Here is a 15,268-nt window from a genome sequence, read left to right as displayed (position 1 = left end):
CATCTTGTACACAGGAATTGAAGCATAGGACTTTGAATATGACCAAGCCTTCCTCTTCATGGAGTTGATAGTTGAATAAGGAAAGAGCTACTGAGAAAGTAATTATAATGAAGTCCAGGTTTCCTTAAGAGAGTATACCAGGATTGATGTCTCCTTGCTATGTCATTTAAAATAGAGGATTAGCCAAAATAATAATTTACTCATTTATGCTTTGGAAAATCTCCTCCAAGTGTTTGTGATGCTTTTGTTTTCTGTTCAGGCAGAGCACCCTTTTATGACCAAATACCTAGAGTGAAAAACTTCCATGATGGAAGGATAGAGACCCTAATAGCAGAATCTGAGACTCAAAGTGTGACTGTGGGCAAGTCATAGAAGGTCCCGTATTTACTTCACCAAAAATAGCTTTTTGTCCCTGATTATAGATGAGTGTCTTTGTTCCTAGTGACTAATATTAAGTGACTTCAGAGGCTGAAGCCAGAAGCTTGTGGACACTGAAAACTGTTATAGTTCTTCATTACATGCCCATGATTCCTCCTGGATGGCCCTGCTTTGATTCCAAAATCTACATGTGGGGATATGTTCATCATTTTCTTCCATGAGGACTCACACAAAGAAATTTTGGAAAGGGATAAAAACGTGGTTGCATGGTTATATCTTTTTGGATATTTTTTAAAATCCATGATTTTTTAAAGATGCTAGAGGATCTTCTGTGATTTTCTGGCCTACCTGCCAGCTGATAACACTTTGACCTGTTATGGGCTGAGGGCGTTATACTGGGACAATGTTTGTCCAGGAGAAATGCATCTGGAATCAGAAAGACTGGGTTCAAATGGCATCCTGACTCTGATATTTTCAAGTTGCATGACCTTATTTTACTTGTCTGTAAAATGATGTATTCCAGCTCTGTCCTGGATTCTCTACTGATCAAGAGCCACCCAAAAGGAGAATAAAAATGCAAAAGCACAGGCAGAAGATGGAAGGAGAGCATTTTGTGCAGTAGCTGCATTGCCCTCAGACTACAAGTTGGTGTGAAACCCTGAACTAGAGAGAGCGGAAGATGAGCCAGGCTCAGCTGACACCAACAAACATGTTATAGCCAGAGGACGCTTCACCCTGGTCAAATACCAGATGAATTAAAAGCCGTTGCCAGCAGCTGTGAAGAATGTCACTGGGATGCCGTCTGATCGCCCAGTGAATGCAATGAGGGAAGGGTGTGGACTCCTAAAGGAGGGTCAGCTGCATTTCCAATGGTTCAGCTGCGGGGTTTGGCTGGAGGCACCCACGGACACACAGGTGCCGGCAAATGTCTCTTCCCCGCAGTGCGCACTGGGACAGGCCAACTCCAGACTGTCAGATGAAGTGTAGCATAGACAGCCTGGGTCACGATGAGAAAAGACAGCAAATCCGGGTAAAGCAATGGGCTCTGGGGAGCAGAGAAGTAAGTCTATGTTAGGACTTCTTTTTCTTCTTTCCTCTACTTTTTTTTGCAAAAGACGACTGAATGTTCTGTTACTCTGCCTGCTAGTTTCTATTATAAACTTTACTTAAAGAGAGAGAGCACAAGCTAGCCCACTTGTATTAGAGTCCTGGCAGGGAGAGGAAGGGGTGGGTGAGTGGCCCTTGGGCCATCAGGTGGGGGCAAGCAGGTGGGCTCAGGGTTCCTTGACCCTCTTCAACCAGAGATGCTCTGTTTTCACTGTTTCTTATATCAAGCTTCAATGTAAAATGTTGATTAAGAAATTACTCTGTTGTTCAAAATAAATCAACAAGTAAAATTTAAGACCACTAATTCAGAGCTTCTCAATTTAATGGGCACATGAATCACCGGAAATTTTGTTAAAATGCAGATTCTGAGTCAGCAGGTCTGGGGTGGAGCCTGAGACTCTGTCTTTCTAACTGGCTCCTAGGAGATGCCCAGGCTGCCAGTCCATCGACCACACTTTGACAAGCAAGGTACTGGAAGAACTTTCGGGATGAACATCTCATGGCACCCACATCACTCTCAGGATTTTTCTGTACTGCCCACTCTTGTATTTGTTCTCTTTTGAGTTTTGAGTATATATTACCTTTGTTTATTTTTAAAAAACTTCATTGACACTTATCTTACATATAATTTACTCTTTTAAAATGTACAATTCAGTAGGTTTTAGTATATTTACAGAGTTGTGCAACCATCAACACTACCAAGTTTTAGAACATTTCATCACCCCAAAAAGAAATTTGTGATGTTTAATTTTGTGTGTCAATTTGACTGGGCCACACGGTGCCCAGATATTTGGTCAAACATTTTTCAGGGTGTTTTGGATGAGATTAACGTTTGAATCAGTAGACTAACTGAAGCAGATTGCCCTCCCTAACATGAGTGGGCCTCATCCAATCAGTTGAAGGACTCAAACTGAAACATCAGCTCTTCTTGTGTCTCAAGCCTGCCAACCTTCAGTTTGGAACTACACCATTGGCTCTCCCGGGTCTTCAGTTTGTTGACTCATCCTGCAGATCTAGGAACTTGTCAGCCTCCATAATCAGGTGAGCCAGTTCCTTATAATATATATACATATCAATGACCAATCTACTTTCCCCTTCTGTGGATTTGCCTATTCTGGACATTTTATATAAATGGAATTATAAAATATGTAGCCTTTTGTGAATGCCTTCTTTCACTTAGCATAATGTTTTTAAGGTTCATCCATATGGCGGCATATATCATATACTGCTCATTCTTTGCAGCCCTTTCCAACCCAGCTTCAGATCTCACCAGTGGCCCAAGCAAAGGAACAAGTATTGTTAATTGCTGTATCTCCAGTGCCAAGAACAGTGCCTGGGATTTATTAAGCTTTCAGTGAATGCATGAAAGACAAGGCCTGCTGACCTAGAGGTACTAGAGAGCAATTTAAAGGGATTATAGATAGGCAGAGGTGACCAAGAGGTTTCTGTATATGTACAGGGAGTGGTGGGGGTGAGGTAACTGTGATTGTTTTAACAACTGTAGAGTTGCTATCAAGTGAGCCTAGGAAGCATGTCTAAGTGACTTTCCAGTGAACACATAGACCCAGTTGTCAACTAATCCTTTACCTGGGGTGAGTTTCAGAGCAACTGTTTTTAACTTCACAGCTGTTCCAAGAAGGTCAAGTCAATTTATGCATTTCAAGTTAATTTATTCATTGATTATGGGGGTCTATTTCAGTTTTAAGGACCTACCAAGACAGTCTTGGGAAATGTGGAACGAACGACATAAAAATAATTCTGATAAACAAGATCACTTTCTTCTAAATTCAATTCAAGTATATCCAGTTGTACATCTGCTATGCATAAAGCACTGTGGATATAAGGACAACCAAGAGAGATCCTTCATTTAAGAAGTGTATAATCTAATCTGTGCTCATTACTTTTTCAAAATAACCTTCGAAACATTAAAAACGTCTTTGAAAAAGCAGCAATTTATTCATGCAGGGTAGACAAAATCTCTTGAAGCGTGGTTTAAGATCTCATTTTCATCATTTTTCTTCCAGAAGTTGTAGATGTCTGAATAATATCATTTCACTTTGAGATAAGCACTAACATATGAGGATTAGAACACTGAAATCTTAAGCAGAAACCTGAGTGCAAATTCTACCTGTCTTCAATTGTGTCCCTTCCCACTTTCTTCTCCACCTCCAGTCAGGGTACCGTTTCTGTATGCAAATCCAGTCATGTCATTCATCTGCTTAAAATTCCTCCACGACCAACTGACTTTAGCACAGTCACCTCTTCATTTATGCAATGATAGCAAAATCAACCAGCTATGTGTAACTCACAAGAGACACACCCGAAACAAAATGACACAGAAAGGTTCAAAATAAGGGGAACAAAAACATATCCTGAAATACTAACAGAAGACAATAGGTGTACAATATTAAAAACAGAGTAAACAGGGGCTGGCCCCGTGGCCGAGTGGTTAAGTTTGCACGCTCCGCTGCAGGCGGCCCAGTGTTTCGTTGGTTCGAATCCTGGGCGCGGACATGGCACTGCTCATCAGACCACGCTGAGGCAGCGTCCCACATGCCACAACTAGAAGAACCCACAATGAAGAATACACAACTATGTACTGGGGGGCTTTGGGGAGAAAATGGAAAAAGTAAAATCTTTAAAAAAAAAACAAAACAAAAACAAAAACAGAGTAAACAGAATTCAAGAGAAACAATTTAATTTAAAAAGAGGTTTTTATATTGATAAAGGGGTAAATACATTTAAAAAATTATCAGTCACAAACCTTTAAGCTCTTACTAACACATCAAGCAAAAAAATTAGAATTTTAGGGACAAATGAATAAAACCACAAGCAAAATGGGGGCCGATAAGTCACCTCTCAAAATTTGATAGATGAAGAAGGTGAGGTGTGAGGGAATAATGAGTATGAATAGCATAATTAACATAATAGCACAGTTAACTTTAGATATAATATGCATACGTATCCAACAAGAGCACGTTCACATCATTTTCAAATAGCCGTGGAACAGTGGGAAAATGACAACGCATAAACAACAAAGAAAACTCACAGTAAATCCCCAAAGCAGAAATCATATAGATCATATTCTCTAACTGCATTTTAATGAAACTAGAAATTGACAAGAAAATAAAAGCCAAAAAAGATCAATTCATTGTAAAATTGAAAATATTTAAAACATTATAGTCTAGTTACTCTTGAGATAAATGAGATGTCAAAACTGAAATTACAAAGATTTTAGAAATAACAGTGAGAAAACCTCATACAAAGAGCTATATTTTGTGCCCTACATCACTCATAGCACAATTCATAGTCTTCGACCGCATTTATTAGAAAACAAGAAAAAGTGACTACATGGCATTTGACCACAGATATTTATGCTTTCTCCCTCCCTAAACCACAGTAGAATGCCGGTAAAGGTATTAACACACTATTGATTGACAAGGAGGGAGAGGAGAAAACTTTAGCTGAGGAGTTTCAATTATTTTGGAAAGCTGAAAAGCACCTGATTTAACTGAGCAGTTTGAATTATTATTCAAATATCTATAGACAGTGGTACCAATAAATGATGTGCAATTCACACCAGAACCTCTGCCAAGCTTAGCTCTAAATGACACCAGGGAGTGTGGGAGGTATGACTGAGTGATGGGGCTGACATGGAAAGATGGCTTGAAAGTCTCTACAAGCAGTGGCTTGACGCTTTGGTCCTTCTCTACTAAGCAGCCAAACAACTGGCTCACCACAGCTGTCCACATGACATTCAAGGTGTATATTCTAGAAGACTAGAACCCTTGAGGCCTAAATTTTGAGGACATCAAGAACAGTACAGAACGAGAGAGCAGGGGAGAGGAGTGGGACTGAGATCAGGAAGATCAATTTCCGGACACGGCATCAGACTGCCAGCAGTCAGAAAAGTGATTAACTCCAGTCTGGAGCAAGTGAATTAGGGATGCTAACATTAGAGAATTATTCAACACAATGGCATTTTGTAATCTCTCCACCATTCAACTAACTTGCCTGTGTACACAGAGCTTCCAACCAGCCTCTTAGTGCCTAAATCTTAGATACGATGAGGCAGCTGATGATCTTTAAACATTTCGGGAAATTCATGTAAATGAAGAGGAAATCCACCACAAAACAGGGAAAAGGATCCCAAAATAATGAGGGACACAGCAGAAGAAAGTTTCTAAATAGCAATTGTAACCTGAGAGATAAAAGATAACAATGTATTGGTAAATAATGAAAAGTCATGATCAGCAAATAATAAAGACCTCTTAGCAATTGAGAATATACTATAGAAATTTAAAATTCCATAGAGGAATTGGAAGATAAAGTTAAGGAAATATCACAGAAACTAAAATAAATCAAAGAATGAATACGTAAACAAATATGCGGAACCTGAGAAAGAAAATATGAGAACACTGAAGGATCAATCCAAGAATGTGACATCCCACTATTAGAGCTATAGAGAGAACACTGAGGAAATAGAGGGAAGGAAATTACTGAGAAAAACTACAAGAAAAACTTGCAAACCAAAGTCACATCTACAGATTGAAAGGGCCCATCACAAGGAGTGTAAAAGACTCATACTGGCATCCATCATTATAAAATCTCAAAATGCTGTAGGGGTAAAGAAGATGCAAAAATAGGTTATAAACAAAGAAAGGAGAATGAGAATCCTTGGACTTCATAACCTCAATAGTAGATGCTAGAAGATAGTGGAACAATGCTTTGGGAATTAAGGGAAAATGATTTTTAAACTAGAGTTCTGTACCTGGTCAAACTATCAATTAAACACTCATCTAAAATTGAGGTGTTTCAGAACTATAAGGATCTCCCATTCACCCTTTTTTAGGGAAAATTTTGGAGGATATGCTTCAAAAAAATAAGAGAGTAAAGCAAAAAAAAAAAAAAGAGAGAGAGAGAGAAAAGAAAGAAAACATGAGATCCAGGAAATACAGGATTTTACATAAGAAAGAATGAATGGAAGCCCCTTGGCAACAGCCATACAATTGGCCTTGAGAGACCAGTCCAGATGGAGTAGGAGACTGGAGAGCTGGGGTAGGGAAGTCGCCAGGACAGAAATGAAGTGGAAGAATTATTTGTTGTGCTTTATGTTTGGAAAAAAATTGATAGATTTCTCTTGGAGCATTTGGAAAATCATACCTTTATGTTCAAAGACTACTAAACAAAAGAAAAGAGTGAGACAAATAAAAACTCCAGAAAAACAAAAGTGCACAAGAAAGAAAAGACTATATGGCTGAATAGTAAACTATAACTACACAGTCATAAAATTGTAAATACTGACTATAATTTAAATCAAATTACAATATAAGAAGATGTTGGGTTGTATGGCATTTCTGTAACAGAGAAAAGCATAACAGAGGTTGACAGATAATATCTAAAACTGCTAAATCAGTGAATGGCAGTAGAAGTATTCTTTAAACATAGGATAGTAAGAATGGACCAAAGGCAATAGTAAAAGATTTGACAGTGGTTTTCTGTAAGAAACAGAGCTAGACTGTGTGAAGCAGCGGGCAGGGGACTGTTGCTTACTTTTGGCTCTCATCTTTTTAGTAGTAGTAGTTGATTTTATAATCTTTGTGCTTTTATTATTTTGTTAAAATTTTGCATTAATTTTAAAAAGGAAAATATGTGCACTGAACTTAAAAAGCTAAAAAGAAGACCAAAAAAGCTAAAGAAAGTGAAAGGAAGTATTAAGAAAGGTAAAACTGACATAAAATAAAAGAATAAAAACAGACAATGAAACTGAAAGTTTGTTCTTCTAAAAGCCTGATGCTATAATAAAACTTTGGGCGAGTCTGATCATGAAAAGGAGAGGGCAAACGAATGAGCAGTATTAGCGATAAGAAAGAGGTCAGAACCCCTGAAATAGGAAAGGAATTGTAAGAAGATAACTTATACATCGTGGTACCAAAATATGTCAAACTCTAGACGAAAAGATGATCTTTTAGCAAAATCAAGGACTAGACACATGAATAGATTTGTAACCGCTGAAGACACTCAATAGATAACAATAAAAGACATACAGACAATTTTGAGGGTCAGTTCATTTAAGGTCCAAGGAGATAATTGCTATTATATTTTTAAAAGAAAAGTGTAGACCAATCTCAGGAATATAATGTGAACATGCAAATAAAGCATTAACCAATTAAATTCAGTATCACATTAAAAATAATTTATTCTCATAATCAAGTAAAAATTTCTTAAAACCAGGAATCTAACAGTAGTTCCACATTAGAAAATTCATTAATGTAATTCATTATGTTCTACTTAAATTAGCAAAATAACACAATTATTGCAACAGATGATTTTTAAAAGCTCATCATTTTAACATCTGGTTCTGACTCAAATGTCATTAAATGGATAAAACTGACCTATTAGAAACCTTGAACAAACATCATACATAATGGTGAAGCAGTTTGAAACATCCTCATTTATATCAGGAACAAGGCACAGAGGCCAGTTAATTTATGTAGTAGTCAATATTATTTTTGAAGTTGTAGTCAGTACTTAAGTAAATAAAATAAAAGGGATAAAGACAAGAAAATAATAGACAGAGCCATTTTTAGTTTTAGTTAATATGGTTGAGACAACCGTATAATTTGTTTACAAATTGAAAAACTACAACTAATGAAGGAATTGAGTCAGGTAGATGGATATAAGATACAGAAGCAAAAATCAATAATTTTTCTATGTATCAGAAACAAACAATTATAAGACATAATAGATAAATTCTCTTTTTACAAATAGCAAGAGGAAAAAGTCCTAAATTACCAAGGAATATGCTTAACTGAAAAAGTGGAAAACTTATAAATATCCAAGGTCTGTAAGGGTATAAATATTTTCTGAAGGAATTAAAGGGAGACCTAAATAAATGGGAAGACATACTCGATTCCTGGATAGGAGGAATCAATAATGTATCAACTCCCCCAGATGATTTTATAAACTAAATACCATCCCAATCAATAATTCTCATTATCCACATGGCTAAATCCTTCATCGTCTTCAAGTTTTGCTCGAATGTCCCTTTCTCAATCAGGTTTTTCCTGATCACTCGATTCTAAACTTCAACCCTAACACTCTAACTTCCTCACCAACAGTTCTACATTTTTTCTTTTTTTCTGTAGCAAACGTACCTTCTAATTACCAGACAATTATTTATTGTGTTTATTGTTTATTGTCAGCCTTACCCTGCCAGGACGTAAATGCCACTAGAGCAGGAATCGTTGTCTGTTTTATTCAATGAGATGTGCCTAGTTCATTATGCCTGACATAGGAAGTTGCTCAAAAATATTGCAAATATTTTTCTGACATACTGTCGACTGTCTTTTAACTCTGTTTATGATGTATTTGCCTTATGGAAGTTAGTTTCTTGTTTGGTTTTTTTTTAGTAGTAAAGTCTACTTTCTTAGTCAATCTAGAATTATGTAATAACCATCTATATTTTGGTCTAGTGGTTTAACCATTTTTAAAATAAAAACTGAATTGAATTAAAATAGAAAACCCAAAGGTATTTTTAAAACTGGAAAACTTAAAAAGTCTTCTGGAAGAGTAAATGTGCTAGAAGCTACAGGATAATTTAAGACAGACACAGAATTTGCCTAATAGATATCAAAATATAATAGAAAAATACAGAAATTAAAGTGTGATAATGATGTAAGAATGGACCGAAAACAAAAGGATTAATGAAGAAGAATAGAGAAACCAGAACTGGACTCATGTACAATGGAAGTTGGGTATATGATTAAGGCGTAGAAAAAATGGATGATTTAGTAAAATTATTGCTAGGATAACTGATTATACAGTCAGAAAAAAACCCCAAAATTATATCCCTTTCTTTCATCACAAACACAAAAAATGAAATATGTTTTCAAAAACTATTAAAATAGTAGGCAAAAATGTAAATAATTATTATATAATCTTGGCAAGAAAGTCATGGAATTCAGAAATAATAAAGGCAAAATTTGATAGATTTTACTATGAAAAACAAAATAAAAACTTACTTTTATATAGCAAATACACCATAAAAAGATAGTTGACAGTCTGTCCAAAAATACTCGCAATCCAAATAAGATAAGGAGTAAATATCAATACTACATAATGAGCTTGGGAAAATTAGTAAGTAGAAGTCCAACAACCCAATAGCAATGAAATTGCCAAAGGATATTAGAAGAAAACAGATGTGTGAGCACAATCTTTCCACCAAATTCAGCATTGAAACCAACCCAGAAAAACGCCATAATGATAATCAGCTCATGATTATCAGCTGAGGAAACTTATCTAAACCACAGAACATGACTCATTTGTGAAGATAGTCACCATCATTTTATAAACACAGTGCCTGGAAAGGTACTAAAGATAGATAATCATGACAATGCCAAAATTTCCACCCTCACTGAAGACACGCTAAGATGCACTACTCTAGTTAATACGATGAGAAGAGAAGCCAGCTCTGGAGAAAAGTACTAAGATTCTTAGTGCTTCTAGCCCTTTAGTCTCAGAATATTGGTCTCTTAACCTTCTATTTTCCATCAAAAACTGTTGATCAAAATTGTGATATATTAAGAGTATAGTTGAAACACCAACTGAGAATGGGCCGGAAAAATTGAGTTCCATTTTTAAAGTCACAATTTATTGTGTGTGACTTTGGAAATGTTATTAGCTTTCTTAACCACCTTGTGCAATGATTTCCTTATATGCAAAATGGGGACAGTTTACTTGCTCTGCTGCTTGCATCCTGGAGCTGTTGTGAATGTTGAATCATGGGACAGTGATTTGGAAATGGCTATCCTGTAAGAAAACCACAGGAAAGAGAATAAACACAAGCTTTGGAAGATGACAAAAGTCTTTAAAGACTGAAGTCTTTTTGTCTATTGAAAAAGTTTAGAGAGGATAGCAAATACATTTGTTCTTGGTTTACACACGGAAAAACTGGAATATGGAGAATTGAGGTAACTTATCTAAATTCATGCAATAAGCCACTTTTTATTTGTATATTTTCTCCAGAATATTCTAACAGTATTTATATTCATTAAAACCACAAAAAGAAGCCTGTCATTGCATCCTTGCTCTTGAAATCACAGTATTTTATTTGGAAAGTGTTAAGGGATGAATTGTATATATCCAAAATTCTTATGTTGAAGTCCTAACCCCCATAGCTCAGAATGAGATTTTATTTGGACATAGGGTCTTTAAAGAGGTAATTAGGTTAAAATGAAGTCATTAGGGTGGACTCTAATCTAGTATGACTAGTGTCCTTATTAGAAGAGGAAATTTGGATACAAACAGGTCCAAAGGGAAGACTATGTGAAGACACAGGGAGAAGATGCTGTCTAACCCACATGCAAAGGAGTGAAATGTGACCTTTACCTTACACCATACACAAAAATCAACTCAAAGTGGGTTAAAGACTTAAACATAAGACCTGAAACTATAAAACTGCTAGAACAAAAGGGGAAGAGCTTCATGACATTGGTCTTGGCAATGATTTCTTACATATGACACCAAAAGCAGAAACAACAAAAGCAAAAGCAGACAAGTAGAACTACATCAAGTTAAAAAGCTTTTACACAGCAAAGGAAACAATCAACAGAGTGAAAAGGCAACCTACAGAATGGGAGAAAATATTTGCAAACCATCTATCTGATAAGCAGTTAATATCCAAAATGTATAAGGAACTCCTACAACTCAATAGGACAAAAAAAACCTGTTTTAAAAATGGGAGAAAGACTCAAATAGGTATTTCTCCCAAGAGGATATAAAATAGACAACAAGCTATGAAAAGATGCTCAACATCACTAATCATTAAGGAAATGAAAATCGAAACCACAATGAGATATCACCTCACACCTTTTAGGATGGCTATTATCAAAAAATAAAAGATAAGTGTTGGTGAGGATGTGGGGAAATTGAAACTCTTGTACACTGTTGGTGGGAATGTAAAATGGTGCGGCCACTATTGAAAACAGTATAGAGGTTTCTCAAAAAATTCAAAATAGAATTATTATATGATGCAGCAATCCCTCTTCTGGGTGTATATCCAAGAGAATTGAAATCACAATCTCAGAGAAATATTTTCACTCCCATGTTCATTGCAAAATTATTCACAATAGTCAAGATATGGAAACAACCTAAATGTCCACTCATGAATAAATAGATAAAGAAAAGGTGGTATATACACACAATGGAATATTATGCAGCCTTAAAAGAGAAGGAAATCTTGCCATATGCAACAACATGGATGAATCTAGAGAATATTATGCTACGTAAAATAAGTCAGTCACAGAAGGACAAATACTATTTAATTCCACTTATATGGGGTATCTACAGTAGTCAAACTCATAGAAACAGAGAGTGGGAAGGTGGTTGCCAATGACTAGGGGAAAGGAAAATGGGGATTTGCTGTTCAACAGGGATATAGTTTCAGGTATACAAGATGAACAAGGTCTAGTAATCTGCTGCACAAGGTTGTGGCTTTGGTTAACAATACAGTGTTGTGCACTTAAAAATTTGTTAGGAAGGTAGATCATGTGTTAAGTATTCTTACCACAATAAAAAAAATTTTTTTAATGTAAGGAAAGAAAAAAATAGAAGATGGCCATCTATAATCCAAGAGGAGAGGCCTCAGAGGAAATCGACTCTGCTGACACCTTGAACTGAGACTTCTAGGAGCCGTGAGAAAACAAATTTCTGTTGTTTAAGCCCCCTGGTCTGTGGTACTTTGTCACGGTAGCTGCAGCAAAGGAACACAGAAAGTTCCTTCTTGTTGTTGGTCTGGGTTTTTTTGTTGGTTTTTTTGCTGAGGAAGATTCGCCTTGAGCTAACATCTGTGCCAATCTTCCTCTATTTTGTATGTGGGTCGCCTGCCACAGCGTGGCCGATGAGTGGCATAGGTCTGCACCCAGGAACGGAATCCGGGCCACTGAAGCAGAGCTGCTGAACTTAACCACTAGGCCACGGGGCCAGCTCCCTTTGTTAGTCTGTTTTTTAAGTGGATACTTTCACCAAGCTGAAACTGCACGAACGGGGCAACGATATCAATCTGTTTTACAGAATTAGGAAAATCATTATTTCTTTATTGAGAACTAGACTCACGCCTTGAAATGGACTTTCTGAGCCCAGGATGTGTAATTTCTGATTAACTGGAGGCGACAAATAGAGAATACATTACTCAGTTGATGGTAACGCTTTCTATACTTACATGGCCTGGTTAAGGACACCCGTGGGCTTGGCATATTTCCTTAAATCATCAGTTGTGTGTGCCCCATTAATAAAAAAGTGACATGTACAGAGGTGACTGTGGTATAAGTTAGAAACAGGCTGTCGAGGCTTTGGGGGTCGAGAAGGAATGAAGGCATGAGGCTTTGACAAGTCAAACTGTGGCAGTGACAAGGACCACATGGTGGTCAAGCGCCACACAATCCATCCACAGGAAGCAAGTTGAACTCCTTTAAAGTCTATAAACTTGGAATGAGTTTTAGATAATGGGCCAGGGAAGAAGTCTGTAATAGTGCTCCTCACATTTACTGCACTCATGAATGACTCAGGGATCTTGTCAAAAATGCAGATTTTGATTCAGGCAGGTCTGGGGGAGGGCATGAGATTCTGAGTTTCTAACAGGCTAGGCCAGACCTGGAGTACCCGAAGAACAAAAGGGGAAGGAAGGTAGACCACAGAGGCATTAAAAGAAAATTTACAGGCACTCGGTCTCATTTTGAAATTAAAGAAATGCAAATTAAAACAGCCAAATAACACATTGTGCCTATCCATTTGACAAAGCTCTGAACATTTGATAATACATGGTAGGAGAGAGTATAGGGTTCTCTTACATGTCGATGATCAGAATGCTAATAAGTACAACTTTAAAGGTGGGACTTTGGGCTTATCTATTAAAATTTAAAAGGCATATAATTTTGAGCCAAGTATTTTTACTTCTACAAATGTATCCCAAAGATTTACTCACATTTGTGCAAAAACATAATCTGTACTTTCTTTAAAAGGGACATATGCATGAGTATATTTATATGCCAGAATATGCATCAAATATCCCTGGAAATCTACAAAAGAAAGAAATACTAGCATAACCTCTGACAGAGGAGAGTGTTAAGGAACCATGAGTTTGGCTTGGGAGAATTACTCCTCATTTTTGAACTTACTGGGTGATTTTTTAAAATCATATTCATGAATTAATTTTTTTAGTTTAAAAAGGGGAGTAGGGGAGCCAGCCTGGTGGTGCAGCAGTTAAGTTCGCACGTTCCACTTTGGTGGCCCAAAGGTCATGGGTTCGAATCCCCGGTGCGGACATACACGCTGCTTGTCATGCCAAGCTGTGGCGGGAGTCCCACATATGAAATAGAGGAAGGTGGGCACGGATGTTAGTTCAGGGCCAATCTTCCTCAGCAAAAAGAGGAGGATTGGTGGTGGATATTAGCTCGGGGCTAATCTTCCTCAAAAAAAAAAGAGGGGGGGTTTGGGAGATAATTTAGAAGGGCTCACAAAAGTCAGAGAGAACAGTAGGACCAAGAGGATAACACTGCTTGCTTTTCCCTCCAGAGGCTGCACTGTGGAGACAGCCATCATTGTTTGCTCATAACAACACTGCCTGCCACTTTCAGGGGTCCCTCACTGCTGCCTGCGCTGGGCTTTAAGCCATGTGGGTCACCAAGCAACCATTTTCTTCTTCTGGGACACTTTAGGTATCTACGGAAAGAAATTCATGTAGGCAAGTTTAAGAAAAGGGGAAATTTATTGTAAATATATAGTGGAATGAACTACAACTGGGACATCTTCAGGTACCAAAGCTGTACTATAACGCTGACTCAGTCTTTCTGAATCTCTTTGTCTCTGTCTGTTATCCTTTTTCTCTCTCTCTCTCTCTGTATATAAATGTCAGCACTTTCTCCCCTCCCCACGGTTAGGCATCATCACCCCAGACTCTGTATTTTCTCTCCAGCTCTGCTACTTGCAATTATGTCCTGCTCATAACTTGGCGCTCCCTGTCTCCCTCAAAGCCCTGACTGCTGTAGCCTTTCACCTTCTGATTCTGATGTTTGATTCTTCCAGTATTGCCTTATTCCAGTTCCCAAGAGATGGACTCTGAACCAGCTTGACCGTGTTATGACTCACTGGCTGTGCAACATGGCTGCCCTTGGGGCAAGTGCTGCTCCCTTGTCCATGGCCTGAGAGGGCGGTGTGGTTCCTGTGTCCTCTTCAGGAGCTGCTGGTCTGCTGTTTCATACAAAATGGAGTAGATCCCTTGACCGACATTTCTAATACAGATCCTTTCTCCAAAAACACTTCTGTTTTAGAGGTCCAGTCTTGATGTATAAGGATAAACAAGATTTGCTTGCTAGTAATTCTCCAGTCTTCAGTGGCATGTCACTTCTTACCTTTCTATTCATGAAAGTAACTATTTTCCCGAAAACTACCCTGCCCACAGCCCTCCTGGACTGCCCTTTGCATGTACGCAGTCCTGCGACAGGCTGCATTCATGCGTTAAATAACTACTCTGAGACCCAGTTCTTTGCAGCCTCAGGAGGTCTTCAGCCATGTTACGTGGGTTGGCTCAGGATTGGTTTTCGTCTGACTCCTCTGCAGAGCCTATTCCACTCATAGACCACAGCCAGAATGAGAAGGGTATCATTTTTCCATTTACTAAAAGATTTACACATGCAGACAGGATCACACCCCAGAGGCTGAGAAACAGCACTCCGGTGAATTCCTGAGAGAAAAACAAATTGGTTTTTTTCAGCTGTGGTTCTTT

The sequence above is a fragment of the Equus caballus genome, chromosome 16 (assembly GCF_041296265.1).
Source record: "Equus caballus isolate H_3958 breed thoroughbred chromosome 16, TB-T2T, whole genome shotgun sequence".
Lineage (NCBI taxonomy): Eukaryota > Metazoa > Chordata > Mammalia > Perissodactyla > Equidae > Equus > Equus caballus.
Note: the sequence above shows the minus strand (reverse complement) of the source record.